Raw genomic sequence first — 15,506 nt, forward strand, 5'->3', positions numbered from 1 at the left:
GCCATGTCGCTGAATAACTCGCCATGTCACGACATCTCACGACATCTCCCTACGCAACTCGCCATGTCGCGACATCTTGCGACATCTTCCTGCGCAACTCGCCATGTGCGCTCACCACACATCTAATGAACTATTAAACAGATGTAAATTATCAAATATACTCAGAAAAATCTAATATTTTTATCATGGTTCCGTATACACGTTTTGTAAACCTCTATAAATTTTCAAGTCACAATTCGAAGTACAAAAATCAGGAAAAATCGTACACTAACCGTAGTTCGTAAGAAACTGGACAGCTTAATCTATACTCACTAAAATACACATAACTCGAGCTACAGACGTCGGAATGATGTGAATCCAGTGGTAAAAGTTTCGTAACAGAAAAACCTACAACTTTTATGAAGACTACTTCTTCAAATTCGGCCAATAACATAGCACGAAAAAGGGTACAAGAGAACGTAAATTTCTGCGCATCATGCAAGCCTATCATCTACCCCCAAAATCATCTAAAAACCAAACCCTAACTATTTCAATTTGGAAATTTTTGCAACCTAGGGTTCCTAAATCATGCTTTCTATCATTATCCACTATCATACCAATCCATAAAACATGAATTCAAACTCTTACCTCTTGTAGATCAGTTCTAAGTTTTCTCCTCTTTTCTCCTTTCCTTCTCTGCTTTCACGTGTTTCTTGTTCTGCTTCTCTTCTAATCCTTATTTTTTTTTCTTTTCTTTCTTTCTATTTCACTCCTAACCCTTAAATAGCCATGCAATGGGCCCCACTCTCAATTACTCACACTAAACCCTAAAACCTTATTTATCTATATCACATAATCACTTAATTATCTAATAAAATCACTTAATTACCATATACCATAATACTAATTAAAATAAAATAATAAATAACCTAATAACAGAAAATGGGGTGTTACAACTCTCCCCCACTTAAGAATTTTCGCCCTCGAAAATTGCCTTAAACGAACAACTCGGGATAGGAATTCCAAAACAGTATCGATTGTGTCATAAACACATATCGAATACAAAAAGAATTAGACATGCTAATAACCCTAGACTACTGACCAATCATGCTCTGATACCACTAATGTAACACCCTCTAAACCCCGCATAGTAATATATCATAAATCAGAGTAAAATGCATAACACAGAGGGTGTCACACTTATTCTCCAGAAACATAAATCAAAACACCGGTCATGCTCATAATAAATATATAAATTTTCCAACTTTAATGTCGCAACATCATATGCATAGCACAGCGGATTTATTTCAACTCCAAAATTTAACATAAAGAGAGTTCATAGGTAACTCTTAACATCAAGGTACAAAACTAAACGTTTTCCGGTGTTACATAACAGAGAATGGCTCCCCTAACTAAACCGTAAATGAAAGACTAGCTCCTCCAACTAACCCTCGCGAGAAGCTCCACTATCTTCGGTACCTGAGCGATGTCGCATAGAACATCATTCCAACAGAAGGGTGAGAACTCATATCATATGGATAAGCATAATAATAAATAATGTAAAAGCTTATCTATGCTCCACATAAATTACTCACATTCACTAACAAATAATAAATTATGTAATTTTAACATAATTAATCAAGTTCACAGTTATGGCAAATACTCCATAAATTATAGCTCAATTAGAACATATATAATAGTCTCTAATTACCACCACATCAAATCTCTCCAAAAATATCACCATAACACATATGACTCAAGTGAGACCCGTGCAAATGCCTTTGGTACCAAAGTTGTTATCCTTAGCGGTATCACCGCGTCCACTCCAGACAGATAACCACCAATAAAGAACTCGCTCTAGGCTTCAAAACCACTCCAGTTTTGGGACAAGTCACTAGCCTCCACGAGAACTAGCAAACATTGCCTCTTGACAACTATGCAGTGTATTGTGCAAAACTCAACTAACATATGCATATTCAGACCATCTCCAAGTCCTAATTATTTTAGCATATTCATCACCAGTTGCACAAAACACATATTACATGTTATCAATTATACAACTTGCAATCACAACAACTTAGCATCTCAAACATAACATCAATTCAGAAACAACATCATATAATGATTTTTAAAAGTAGATGTAAATTAAATATAATTCATATATAACAGGTTCTGCAACTATTTCCTAAAGACTGGATTTCTCTCTAAATTTTCCCAAAAACTCGCGACATGCTCATGCTCGCCATCTCGCGACATCTCACTGCACAACTCGCCATGTCGCGACATCTCACGACATCTCCCTACGCAACTCGCCATGTCGCTGAATAACTCGCCATGTCGCGACATCTCACGACATCTCCCGACGCAACTCGCCATGTCGCGACATCTTGCGACATCTTCCTGCGCAACTCGCCATGTGCGCGCACCACACATCTAATGAACTATTAAACAGATGTAAATTATCAAATATACTCAGAAAAATCTAATATTTTTATCATGGTTCCGTATACACGTTTTGTAAACCTCTATAAATTTTCAAGTCACAATTCGAAGTACAAAAATCAGGAAAAATCGTACACTAACCGCAGTTCGTAAGAAACTGGACAGCTTAACCTATACTCACTAAAATACACATAACTTGAGCTACAGACGTCGGAATGACGTGAAACCAGTGGCAAAAGTTTCGTAACAGAAAAACCTACAACTTTTATGAAGACTACTTCTTCAAATTCGGCCATTAACATAGCACGAAAAAGGGTCCAAGAGAACGTAAATTTCTGCGCATCATGCAAGCCTATCATCTACCCCCAAAATCATCTAAAAACCAAACCCTAACTATTTCAATTTGGGAATTTTTGCAACCTAGGGTTCCTAAATCATGCTTTCTATCATTATCCACTATCATACCAATCCATAAAACATGAATTCAAACCCTTACCTCTTGTAGATCAGTTCTAAGTTTTCTCCTCTTTTCTCCTCTCCTTCTCTGCTTTCACGTGTTTCTTGTTCTGCTTCTCTTCTAATCCTTATTTTTTTTTCTTTTCTTTCTTTCTATTTCACTCCTAACCCTTAAATAGCCATACAATGGGCCCCATGGAGATTTTTGTCCCTAGTTGACCCTTTTGAGCCTTATGGAGATTTCTTTGTTACCTTTGTAATGTGGGCTGGTTGTTTGGTTGGAAAAATGGGGAGTTGTGGTTCTTAACTCTCAATGGAGCTAGTTTATTGAAAATGCAATTGTCTCTTGCCCCAAAGAAAAAAAAATTCAAAAAATTCAAAAGATGAACTCCATGGCTGGATGGAGTTCAAAAAAAAAAAGTCAAAAGAAAAAAATGAACTCCATGGAATGGGTGGAGTTCCAAAAAAAAAAATAAAAAATTCTGAAACAAAAGGGGGTTGAGAGACTTGTGTGCTAAGTATCAATTGCTTTAAGCTCCGGTTTTCATGAAGGACCACACTCAAATTTTGTGCAGCCTTAGTCTTCCTTAGGGACCACCTACCTTGTGCTTTACCTAGCCAACATCATAACCCTTTTGAAGTCTCATTCAATAATGCATTGTCAACTTTAGTTGCTCTTGAGGAAATGATTCTCAGAACCTATGAACTTGCTTGTGTGCTTAGTGCACTAAACAATTGTCTCATGCTAGGATGTTAGCTCTAAATGCTTCTCATAGTGGACTCTAATTCTTCTTTATCTAAGAGTAGCATGAAGTTGATTGTTGAATTTTTCTCTTGGAACTAACTACATTCACTTGATCCCCCGGTTTTCTAAAACAGTATCCCTCTTTTGGCATGTGTGTTGGAAGCAATTCTTTGTGCTTGAGGGCAAGCTAATCTTAGTGACGCTTGAGGGCGATCTGTCGTTGAGTATAGTGGTGTGATGACCCGGGTTTATATGATGTTTTTATGGTTTTTCCTTGTAGGTTTTGAGTCTTTTTCTTGTGTCTCATGTAGTGTTTCATGCATTCTCATACATTTTTATTCTTTTCTTTAGTCTTTATTTTGTTTTGGTAATTTAGTAGTTTTATAGGTAGTTTTCTTGCATTTTAAGTAAAGTTTAGGACTTGCATGGTTTTGTTGTGTTTTATGAAGGACCTCTTGTGCTAATGAGCTCTTGGAGCTTCTAGAATCTTCCTTGACTTGTTGGTTAGGTTTAGAGAGCAGAAACTGAAGGAGAAAGAAGGCCAAGAAGCATGGAATTGATGAAGAACTTAAAGAGGATTGAAAAGAGGAGTTTCAGAAGCCAAAAAGTCCTTTTCAGGCGAGCTTAAGCGCCTAGGCGCTGGGAATGGGCGCCTAGGCGCCAATTAGCTCCAGAAAGCATGTTTTGGGCATGCAATTGGCGCTCAGGCGCTCTGAATTGGCGCCTGAGCGCCCAGAACAGCCCAGACTCGGGAATTTTGCCTATAAATAGGATTTTAGTCATTTTCTTTTGTAATCTTTTGATACTTTGTAAAATTCAGAGGTAGAGGATCATCTAGGAGAGTGAGAGAGGGCTTCCAAGCTTGTGTTCAAGGTTCATGCTTGGCTAATCTCTCTTCTTTTACTTTGGTTTTCTTGTAAGACTTTTCCTTTTAAGTTATAATCTTAAGTTCTTTCCCATATGTTCTTCTTCTTTCCTTGAATCCCATATCCATGCTTTATGTTTCAAGTTAGAACATGTGCTAGCTTTATGCTTTTCTATAATAGAACGGAAGTTTGTTATAGATTAGAGACTTGTTGTGGGATTACCCCTTCTTTGCTTGCTACTAGGAATAAAGGAAGGGTTGGGGTTTGTTGGCCTGAATTTACATGATCTAAAACCTCATATAAATGACTAAGTACACAAGGAATTGGGCTTAGCTTTTAGTATGGGAGAATTGCTTATGTGAGGAATCAATAAGTGAGTAACTAGGCTATAACATCAAGGAGAGATTCATGAGAACATGTGCTTAGAATGATGTGCTTGAATTGATTAGTTGAGCAAGAACCCAAAGTAAATCACTCTTTCTTCTCATTCTTTGTTTCATTTCTGAATTTGTATTTTCTTTTTCCTTATTACTACTTCGACATATGTTTGCCTCAATATAACAAACCTTCGGACTCAAAGCTTGAACCGAATCTATTCACTCACAATCCCTGTGGTTCGATATTTAAAACCGGGTGGATTCGTACACTTGCGGATTTACCAACAAGTTTTTGGCGTCGACAACACACTTTGTTCAGGCTTGTGTAATCCGTACACATTCTCCACTTCCCATTAGCTTTCTTGACCATCACTACGTTGGCGAGCCAGGTTGGGTACTGCACTTCACGAATGAATTGAGCCTTGATTAACTTTTTGGTTTCTACTTGCACCGCCTTGTTTTTTTCATCACTCATCCTTCGCCTTGTCTGGATGACGGGGTTCGCTCCTGGCCGTATAGCCAGTTTATGAGTGATTACATTGTGGTCAATCCCTGGTACATCATTAATTGTCCAAACAAATAGATCTATATTATCTCCCAAAAGGACGATCAACCTTTCCTCCTGTTCGTTTCTCAAACTGCTGCCGATTTTTAAAACCTTATCCTTGATTTGTGCTGATTTAGTTTCTTCCAAAGGTTGTGGGCGGAAATCGTCAGCATCATCCCTTGGGTCCAAAGTAAACCCTTCTTGTGGAAAACTTTCTGTGATACGGTGGCTTTCCTTGGCGGCCTTTCGCCCGTAGAGCGCCACACTTCTTAGGTAACATTCTCTCGCCGCATTCTGATCCACGCGAAGGACGCCAATCTTCCCGTTGCAGGCTGGGTACTTAATAGTTAAATGAGCGGTTGAAATCACAGCGCATAACTTGTTAAGAGTGTCCCGCCCCAAAAGTACATTGTAATTAGCTCTACACGCCAATACTAGGTATTTGACTTGAAATTTCTTGACAAATTCCCCTTCACCGAAGGTCGTTGGCATTTCCACGTATCCTCGCACATTGACACGATCCCCTGTGAATCCCACCAGGGTTCTTTATATGGTTTCAAATCTGACTCCTTCAGCCCCAGGCGATCAAAAGCATCACCATAAATAATGTCCGCCGAAGATCCCTGATCTAAGAACACTTTATTCATCATGTAATTGTTAACTCTGATTGTTACAACAATCGGGTCATTGTCCACATAACGCTTTCTGGCCTTGCTAGAAATCACGCCTCCTCCAAACCCTCATGCGATGGATGCGCATTCCCCTACAGGATCGCCCAATTCTTCTACTACCTCCTTTCCTTTTCCTTTGTCCGCCTGAGTTACCTTGGCGGCCACTGGTGTTGCTGCATCTTTAAAAAAATTTGCCAGATGTCCAGCCTTAATTAGCCGGTCGATCTCCCGCCGCAAGTTCCAACAATTATCCGTTGTGTGCCCCAACGTTTTGTGGTACTCACACCATCTCCTTGTGTCTACATTAGTTGGTGGTCGCCGAGGTGGTGGCGGATATTGCACAACATTTGTCTGTCCTACTGCCCTCAATATGGTGCTTAGGGGTGCATTCAATTTAGTAAGTGGAACCGTATTTGGCAAGGCAACATGTTGACCAGCCGGAGCTGTGGTGGTGCCTTGGGGACAATGTGTGATTTAAGTGTGGGGGTGAGAATCTTATTTAGGAGTAGTAGAACCTCAGTTAGGATAGTTTGCAATTATAATTTATTTGCTTTGTTTTTATTGTTTTCAATAAAATAGTTCACACTTTTTCAATGAGTTTTAGAGATGCTGAGTTTGTGAGCAATGTAACCACTTTTCTGTTAAGTTTCATGTCTCTTTTGGATGAAGTTGCTTGTATTTTGAGTTCATCATGATTTGCATTGAGAATTGATTTGTTGGATTCATTGTGTTATATGTTTGCCATGTGAGAATACCTTGTGAGGTTTTGGACCAAACACTTGAATGGTAATGTCTTTGCCATCATTCTCTTCTTTCTTGTGTGATTTCCTCATGTTTATATGCACTGCAGAACTTGACTTGATTCTGACTGAAATTGTTGTTCATGTGTATACATTGAAGTGATAAGGCATTCTTTTTCAATAAGTTATATGCCTAAAAAGCTGACCTTGCATGTTTTAACCTTTGTTTTAGCCCCTTTGAGCCTAATATCTCCATTCTTTTGTAGCTCAATACAAGCCTAAGTGAAAAACAATGATGATACCTTACCTTAGGAAATGTAAGAGCTTTGGAATTGACTTGGGAATGAGTATTCAACAAGTGCGGGGGTGATTTATTTGAATGCATGGTCTAAGTTGCTCTAAAAAGGTACCTTCCTTGTGGATAAATTGTAAGCAAGCTGAAAAAAAAAGTTGAAAGAAAAAAAAATGGAAATGCTGAAAAAAAAAATATGCAAATGTCAAAAAAGAAAAAGAAAGAAAAAAAGAGAAGTTACAAAGTGAAGGAAGGTACTAAAGAAAGAAAAGGAAGTGGAAGTTGAAAAAATGAAGTTGTATAAGGAATAATGTGTTAATTCTTGGGGTTGTGAGTAAGTTTAATTTGAATTTTTCCCCATTGCTCTTATTTTTCCTAAGGTTTTAACTCTGAATATCTTTCATAAATCCTTCCTTGACCTTAGCCTCATTACAACCTTCAAAAGTCCTTTGATCTTTGTATGCATTTGTTCAATTTAATTGGTGTGTTAGAATCTTGTGAAGCCTATGATAGATGCATGTTTTCATGAGATGATGAGAGTTGCTTAAGCATAATTAAACACAAGCCCAAACACTTGAGAGTAGAGAGTATAACACTTGCATCCAACTTTGATGTTCAATTTGCGATTTCTTGTTGGCTTGGAATGTAGGTGATGGAATCTAATTTGTCTAATCTTTGTGGAAAATGAAGTCGCTGTTTTCTTGCTCATAAATCTGAATTTCTACTTCTCAAAGATAAGTGTGAGCTGAGTTTTTATGTTTTAGGAAGTACTTGTTATCATAATTGATTTTCTGAATCTTTTTTGAAGTTAAGTTTTGCCCAGGAGTGCAAAAGGTTAAGTGTGGGGGTATTTGATAAGCGCATAATTGATGCACTTTACGTGTGTCTTTCTAAGCTTCATTATATATATTTTTGTGCTTAATTGTTATGACTTAGCACAAAAATGCTTAGCACAAAAGGTTAATTGATGCACTTAGCCATGTTTTGACCATTAGTGCTTATTTGGATTATTCATGGAAAAGTGCTTAATTCTACACTTTTAATTTCTGTGACTGTTTTGCTAGAACAGGTTGAACCTGGAGCTACAAATATCCAAATTGGGCGCATAATATGTCATTGGAAAGATCACTCGAAGCCCTACAACTTTCATGTTCAGAACAATTTGAGAATCAGCCTCTAACATGGTCATAATTTCCTTGCAAAGTTGCTGTCGCTAATCCTGCGAGTTTGGAACAGTCTGCACTAAAATGATCATATCTTGGGCTATAGAACTCCGAATTAGGATCCGATTGAAGGCCCGCGAAGCTGACTTAAAGATCTACAGCTCTCATGTTTACCTCAATTGAAGATTCAGACTTCTTATGGGACCCACGAATGCCTGATTGTTCAGCAGCTTACTCCTTTATGTGGGCCCGATTTTGTGAAGATTTAGAAAAGATTTAGATGACAAAGATTGTTACTTGATGAACAAGTTTATTTATTAGTATAAATAAGTGAGTTTAGGCTTTTGTTAGACCTCACCACACACCACCTCACCATACCACCTCACCACATCTCACCATCACCTCCTCCACCTTCTCCTAATATCTCTCTCCATCTTTTCTAGTATGAGTTGCTAAACTCCATAGTTAGTCTTAGGATTTTTAATATTCTTGTGTTTGCAAACTTGAGGTTCTGTTCTTAATGCAAATTTCTTTCTTTATTAATTCTTTTCATCTCTATTTCTGATCTAGGGTTTGCTTAATTCCTTAGGTTTAGGAATAAGAGTTGGTGCATGTTCGCTTAGTTCATGTTAGTTCGTAACTGTTTCTTAATCGCTTAGTTTAGGAAACTGTGAATTAATTTCCGCTTAGTTAATTAGTTCTCACGAATTAGGGAATTGATAAGGAAGAATTAATCTTTTGTAACCAATGAAGGTTTGTTGCACTTGAATGTTATAATCCGATGACTAACGTTTTCTCTCTTCTGTCTAGTCTATTTAGTTATTGCTTTGTTACTTTTCAATCCAATCAATCAACCCCCTTTTAGGTTTCTTGTTTTACTCTAATATCAATTAATAATTTATCAAGTCCTTGTGAGATCGATCCTGGTGTTCATCACCTTGTACTGCATTCAAAGCAGAATACTTTGGCACGCACCCGCGACAGTGCGTTGAAGTACTGCACGATTGTTGTCTCGACCGCCGCCGCGTCCGCCATGACGACCACCACCTCTACGGCGATGGTCACGGCGACCCACACCGCACGAATGAGTTTCGATGAATCGTAACTCTCATCTTCTACGTCACTTGTAGATCTAGGTTAGAGCCACAGACGGCGCCAATGCTGCGTTCTAAGGTAAGTTTAAGTAAGAAAGGTACAAAAAGCTAACCCTAGCAGAGCACTAAAATAGTAAAGATGTAGTAAAAGGGAATATTCTCATTAATGGTCATAAAAGTTGGTGGTACAAGGTGATGACCTTCCCTTTTATAGAGGGGTATGATCATGACATAGACTTTTCCTACATTTGGGCCTGACAACCAGGGCCCAAATCCCTATGCACATAAGACAAATCCAAGAGAATCTTCCAGCTGGCTTACGGGACCACTTAAAGGGGGCGAGAATCCTCGGAATTTCGCCAGTTCCCGCAATGTCTTCCTTCGTCTAGCTGATTGCTTGTTTTGGGCGGGCATGGAGGTCTTTATATCCCGCACAGTCCACAATGTTACCAGAGTAGAACAAGATTAGATCACTGGAGTCTGGAGTGGAGGACATTTGTATTTGGGCGGTCGGCAAACTGTCAGACGATGACAGACGATGATGTGAGCAAATGCTACACTACTGGAAGAATGTTGTTGTGGTGATCGACGAGGAGATCGATTCGCCTCCCTTCCATTGCGTCGCAACGAAGCTGTCCCAGTTGCCCTCGTTTGCCTCCTCAGCAGCCTGCTCTAAGATATCCCTGTGCTAAGAGTTCTCTCTCCCTAAATCCGCATAATCTACACTTTGGTCAGGACGACAAGGGAAAGCCTACATGGAAGCACAGAGCGAAAGAAGACATGTAAATGCATAAACATATTGCAACAGGAAGCAAGAGCAATGTCGCGCTGCCGGGAGAAAGGCGCCGCCATCACATAGGAAGTAGGGCCAGCAAGGTCGAAACAAGGGAAAGGCACAAGGAATCGACTTCTCTTTCTAGGAGATCTAAACAAATGATTGAATTCATAGGAGCACGGTGGCAGCTCTAGGAAGGCCGAAACGAAGCCTCACCACTTGAAAAAGGCTCGCCTCTACGAGGCTGCCTTGAACCCTAACAGAGGACGAAAAAGTCTCTCACGAGAAGAGAGAGAGAGAGAGAGAGAGAGAGAGAGAGAGAGAGAGAGAGAGTGAGCTTCAAACGAACAAAATAAGATAGAGGTGCACTGAACTGGCTCCGGAAGACTGGATCGAAGCCTCGCCGCCTGGAAAGGGGAGCGCCAGTAGGCCAACATGAAACCTAGTAGACGTTGTAGAAGACTCTCGCGAGAAGGACCTTCTTCACAATTATTTTATTTTACCTAGAACTAATTATTAGTTTTTCTAGAACAAAAACTAATAATTGCTTATTGAAAATAGCTAGAACTAATAAATACTAATATATATCATCCTGATTAATCTTATATATCTCATATGATATCACCAATGGAAGGGTCCGTTTATTTTACATTTGGATACAAATAATTTTAAAATAAAGGAATATGATCCGAATAGAGGTGTGGTGCTGTTTGTTGTCGTGGATCTATTTTGGGCGCTATGGTTCTGGGCTCCAGAGTGCTGCTCGAGGTCGGCGGTGAAAGTAGTGAAATTTCGGGCCGACCGTGTGCTGTTTGGGGTCGTTGTCGGGTTTGTCCCTCTTAGATTGTTATGCTTTCGTTTTCCGGTTGCAGTCCTGTGCTGATTCGTATCCCCTGCAATCGCTGGAGGAGCTCTGTTTTTGTTGGGTTATGTGGTCTTTCTTTGTCATATCTTGGTCCTCGACATATGCTCATTCTCATTGGTCGTATAGTGCTTGATCCGGTTTTTGACCTTGTCAATGTCGCTCGCGGGTTTTCCTGCATTTTGTGTAGGGTAGGTGTTCATTAATTAGGTGCTGCATTTCTAGAGTTATATCTTTAGGCGCATTTGAGCAATTTAATTTTTAGGTATTTCTATGTAATATTGAAGAGGATTATGCTCACTTCGTTGAGTTGTGTTGATACCACTAACCATTCTATCTAATAAAACTTTTGCTTTAAAAAAAAAGAGTGAAACATAGAAGTACAAAAAATTATAGATGATATATATAATGTAAAGATCAATTTCAACATGAGTAATTTTATAACGATCATTTAAACAAACCCCTCACAATATTTGATAAACATACTTTTAAAGTTTGAAAGACACTTCTATTCAACAGAAAAACATACAAACAAGACATAGTTTGTTAGTACATTTATTTAAGTGTAAAGCGAAAAAGACTATGAAGATAGAGACTCTAAGCCTTTTTCCACAGACATAATTATTTGCTTACGTAACTTTTTAAAACTAGACAACAAGTTTTACAACTTCAATCACAATTTGCTTGCAATTTGGAAGTTGGATCTATCAGGTAATTTGAGGCTCTCCCAATCCTCATCATTGACATTTTTAAAGAATTGATCCACCATTTCTTCGTTAACCAGCTCTAGCTTTGAAGGCTCCCACTAGTTAACAAAATTAAGAATTGAGAAAGAAAAAATTGGTGCAAGATCATAGGTTGAAAAGAAATATTCAATACAGTTTTCTTGATCTCTATACTCTTACCTTGGGTTTGTTGTTTTTCTCAAAAAACTTTGCCCTTGAACCCTAAGCACGCATTTAAAGTTGAAGGGTGGAAATCATTAGCGACACAACTATTCTTATTAAATTAATTCACTATATTAATGGTATAATTATTTTCAAGACAAAAAAAATACAACTTCATACCAGTTTCCACTAAAAGAAAATCATATGAACTTTTTTTACTTAATTTTCTCTCTCAAATAAAATACCCGAAAATTTACCTCATAGAAATCATTGCTAATAGTCCTTCTTAAAAAGTGGCAAGCAATGTTGTAATCCCGGTAGAGACATTGTTCAATGTTTTGTGTTCGACCTTTTCTGATCTAAAAGGAATAAAGTTCACGATTTGAGTTACTGAACAATAACAATAATAATAAAAGTTGATATATAACCACATAATGAAATTATTAACTTTTTAATTTTCTGCTTTACACATACTGATTTTAAAAAAAATCATGAGGCTGGTGGGACTTGATGAACGCATGGAGCTTAATGCATCCGTGATCCACATTTCAGCTTCAATTTCTGACTCATTTTCCTATATGATAAGAAAACGAGTCAAATATATGCCTAGCTAGTATTCAGCATATATAATATATAGTACGATATATATAAGTGAATAAAAGCTTATAAAATCGTTCAAAAAAAAAAGCTTATAAAAAAAATATAAGTGAATAAAATGTGTTGTTCATTTACTTACCAAGGATTGAATTATTTCCTCCACTGTCCTTTTTGAGAAACACTTGTTTATAGTCTCTAATCTTTTGTTTTTGTAAAGAGTGTTAGTTACTACACCATATATATAAGTCTCAAGAAATGATGATAATTATTTTTCATAATTTACCTTCTGAAATAGCTGTCTTTCTTCAAATCTTCTTTCTCCGCGAACGTTTCTATAATGCTAGCAATTGTAGATACATTGGAAGAAGTGGCATCTTCTAGGGCATGGTCCAAAATTCATACAAATCGTCACTAACACATAATTTAATTAATTCGTCACTAATATTTCAAAATTCATACAAATCGATTAAAAATCTTTATATATATCTTGGAAGCACATAATAATTAACAGAGAGAAGAGGTAGGTTTTGTTTTAATTTACCATGGATGGGACAAAATGAGTGGCTAAACCACATTCTGCAATTTCTGCTCCATGTAAGCGTGCCCCGGTGATCAGCCCCAAGTATTCACATTAATTAAACGTAAATGGAAAAAAGAAAAAGAAAAAAAAGGCCCACTTCGGGATGGTTCTCAGTTTAAAGTTTTTAAATTTTATAAAACTAAAACTAGTTTTAAGTTTTCAATTTTTAAAACGGTTGTAAAAGTCAGATGGAAATTAAAAAAGAATATAAAATGTTTCAGTGGGGATACATAAATCACGGAAGGTTTTTGACATCCACTTTTGTTTTACTAACTCATGAATTAACATAAACCTGATAAGATTGGTGAAGTCATGTGACAAATACACGTAGGATAAGTGAAGCCATATGACAAAGGTCACCAGACCACCACCTCTCAACTAGTAGGGACTGTGTTCAAATTTTGTTCTGGAAATGGACCATCTTTAAACTTAGTGTATTATATAAGACCAAAACATTATTTAACCCTAAATATATTAGTAAAATTGGAAAAAATATTAAATGATTCATAAATATTATAAAATAATTATATTTATGAAGAAAAAAATTTTCTTAAAAAAGAGACTTTAATAAATAGAGACGAGAAGTAATTTTGTTTTGGTATAAACAAAAGAATTGCATTAAAAGGGGTACAAGGGGTGCCCCAACCCTTAATACAAGAGAGGGAAGAGAAAAGAGAAAGAAACCATAACAGAGCAAAGAAACAACAGAGAAATTAGTACAGGCTTTGACAGAGACTAGCTAGCTAATAGTATCATCAAATAACCTCCAAGCAAAGCATTGGGTGAGATTGTCATTCAAACAGTGTGTACGAGAATCCCTTTATCTTGACTTTTAACCAGGACCAAGACTTCAATTGAATCAAGTCTAGCACCTTTTGAATATTAACTTCTTCATCCTTGAATATCAATGCATTTACCAGATGACATTAATTGCTACAATCCATATGGCCCAAGCACCACGCCTCCATCTCTGATTGCCATGTCCCTGCAAGAATTGCACAAAGTTCACAGCGCAGTCCTGCGGTATTACAGAAGAAACTCCGCACCAATTATTTAGAAACGTCCAGACCCTCCACGAAAAATTACAGGAAAAGAAGAGGTGAGAAGTGCTCTCTATTGTGTGCAGGCAAATAACTACACATAATTCAATAACATACCAAAATAACCAGGAAGTCTAGAGAGGAAGTAACTTGCACCCACATCTGGAAAATGTCCTATAAATGCCTCTGGCATAGCAAGTACCTACACATATATAATCGATAACATTATTCAATAATACCATAAAAAAAACTAATGATGTTTACACCTCAACTAATCGATAACTTTGTTAAACAATAGCCATTAAAAACTGCTCCCCATGTCAACAATTTTTTTCACCCAGATCGAGCCATCATCCTTGGACTGGGCGAGACCCCAGGGTCCCTCGCCCAGGAGACCTGACCTTGGGCGGGGGATGCGCCATGACCTTGGGCCTTCCTTCCCGAGGCCCAACTGCCCCGTTTAGATAGGATAGAGGCGCCAAAGCCCAACTCCACCTCTATAAATAGGAGGGGAATACCAATTGTAAAGGACTCTTAGCTCATTTGAGAAATAATAGCATTGAAATTCAGTTATATTTTCTCTTTCTAAGCGGTTAGAGTTTCTCTCTCTAAGCATTCACATCACTTTCCTCACACTTTAGGTACTACCTTCCCTCTCTATGTTCTAGCACGGAACATTTGGCGCCGTCTGTGGGGAACGGTAGATTTCTATTCCCGGACTACGTGGATCACGATTCAGTGGAGTGAAGCTTGTTCTTCTAAGCAATTGTTAGCGAGTTTTTCGTAGATTGTGATCCAGAAGTGGATTCCTTGATTTTCCGTACAGTTTCTTCCGTTTTCCGAGTTTTTCCGAAGAAATTCTCCAATTTTGATGGAAACGCGTCGCAGACGACGTGATGAAGATCCTGGACATCGGCATGTTTCGCCGACGTGCCGCGTCAGAGGCAGGCCGCGACGTGCGCAGGTGCAACGTGAGGAGACAGATCAGGTGACTCCTCCTGCTCCGCCTCCACCTCCTCCTTCTCCGACGCCTCCGTTGCCCTCATCGCCGTCCTCGCCAGAGCGGCAGAGGTCACCCACAGCGTCAGGATGAGAGACTCAGGCACCTCAGGCACCGATCTCCAGCCAAGATTGGAGACTTCTGATTAGTAGTATTGATGATATACGACAACGAAACGAGTATCTCCAAGAGCAGCTAGAGTATTAACGTTTTGAGCAGCAAGACGAGGGAGAGCGCGAGGCAGAGGTTGTGGCTGAGTTCGAACCATTTTCAGCGGCGGTGAGAGAAGTTGCCATTCCAGACAATATGAAGAATATAGTGCTGGAAACCTACAGTGGAAAAGCTGATCCCAAGGAACACAAAGATGGTGATTAGCGCCGCTTCTGATGCGGT

At 38.4% G+C, this 15,506-nt stretch overlaps 1 pseudogene; it reads right to left on the bottom strand.

Moving 5' to 3' along the window:
* Positions 1-11,682: 11,682 nt before the first annotated feature.
* The window catches only part of LOC130736722 (probable 3-hydroxyisobutyryl-CoA hydrolase 3), a 68,352-nt pseudogene continuing 64,528 nt past the window's right edge, over positions 11,683-15,506 (bottom strand).

The sequence above is a fragment of the Lotus japonicus genome, chromosome 2 (genome assembly GCF_012489685.1).
Source record: "Lotus japonicus ecotype B-129 chromosome 2, LjGifu_v1.2".
Taxonomy (NCBI): domain Eukaryota; kingdom Viridiplantae; phylum Streptophyta; class Magnoliopsida; order Fabales; family Fabaceae; genus Lotus; species Lotus japonicus.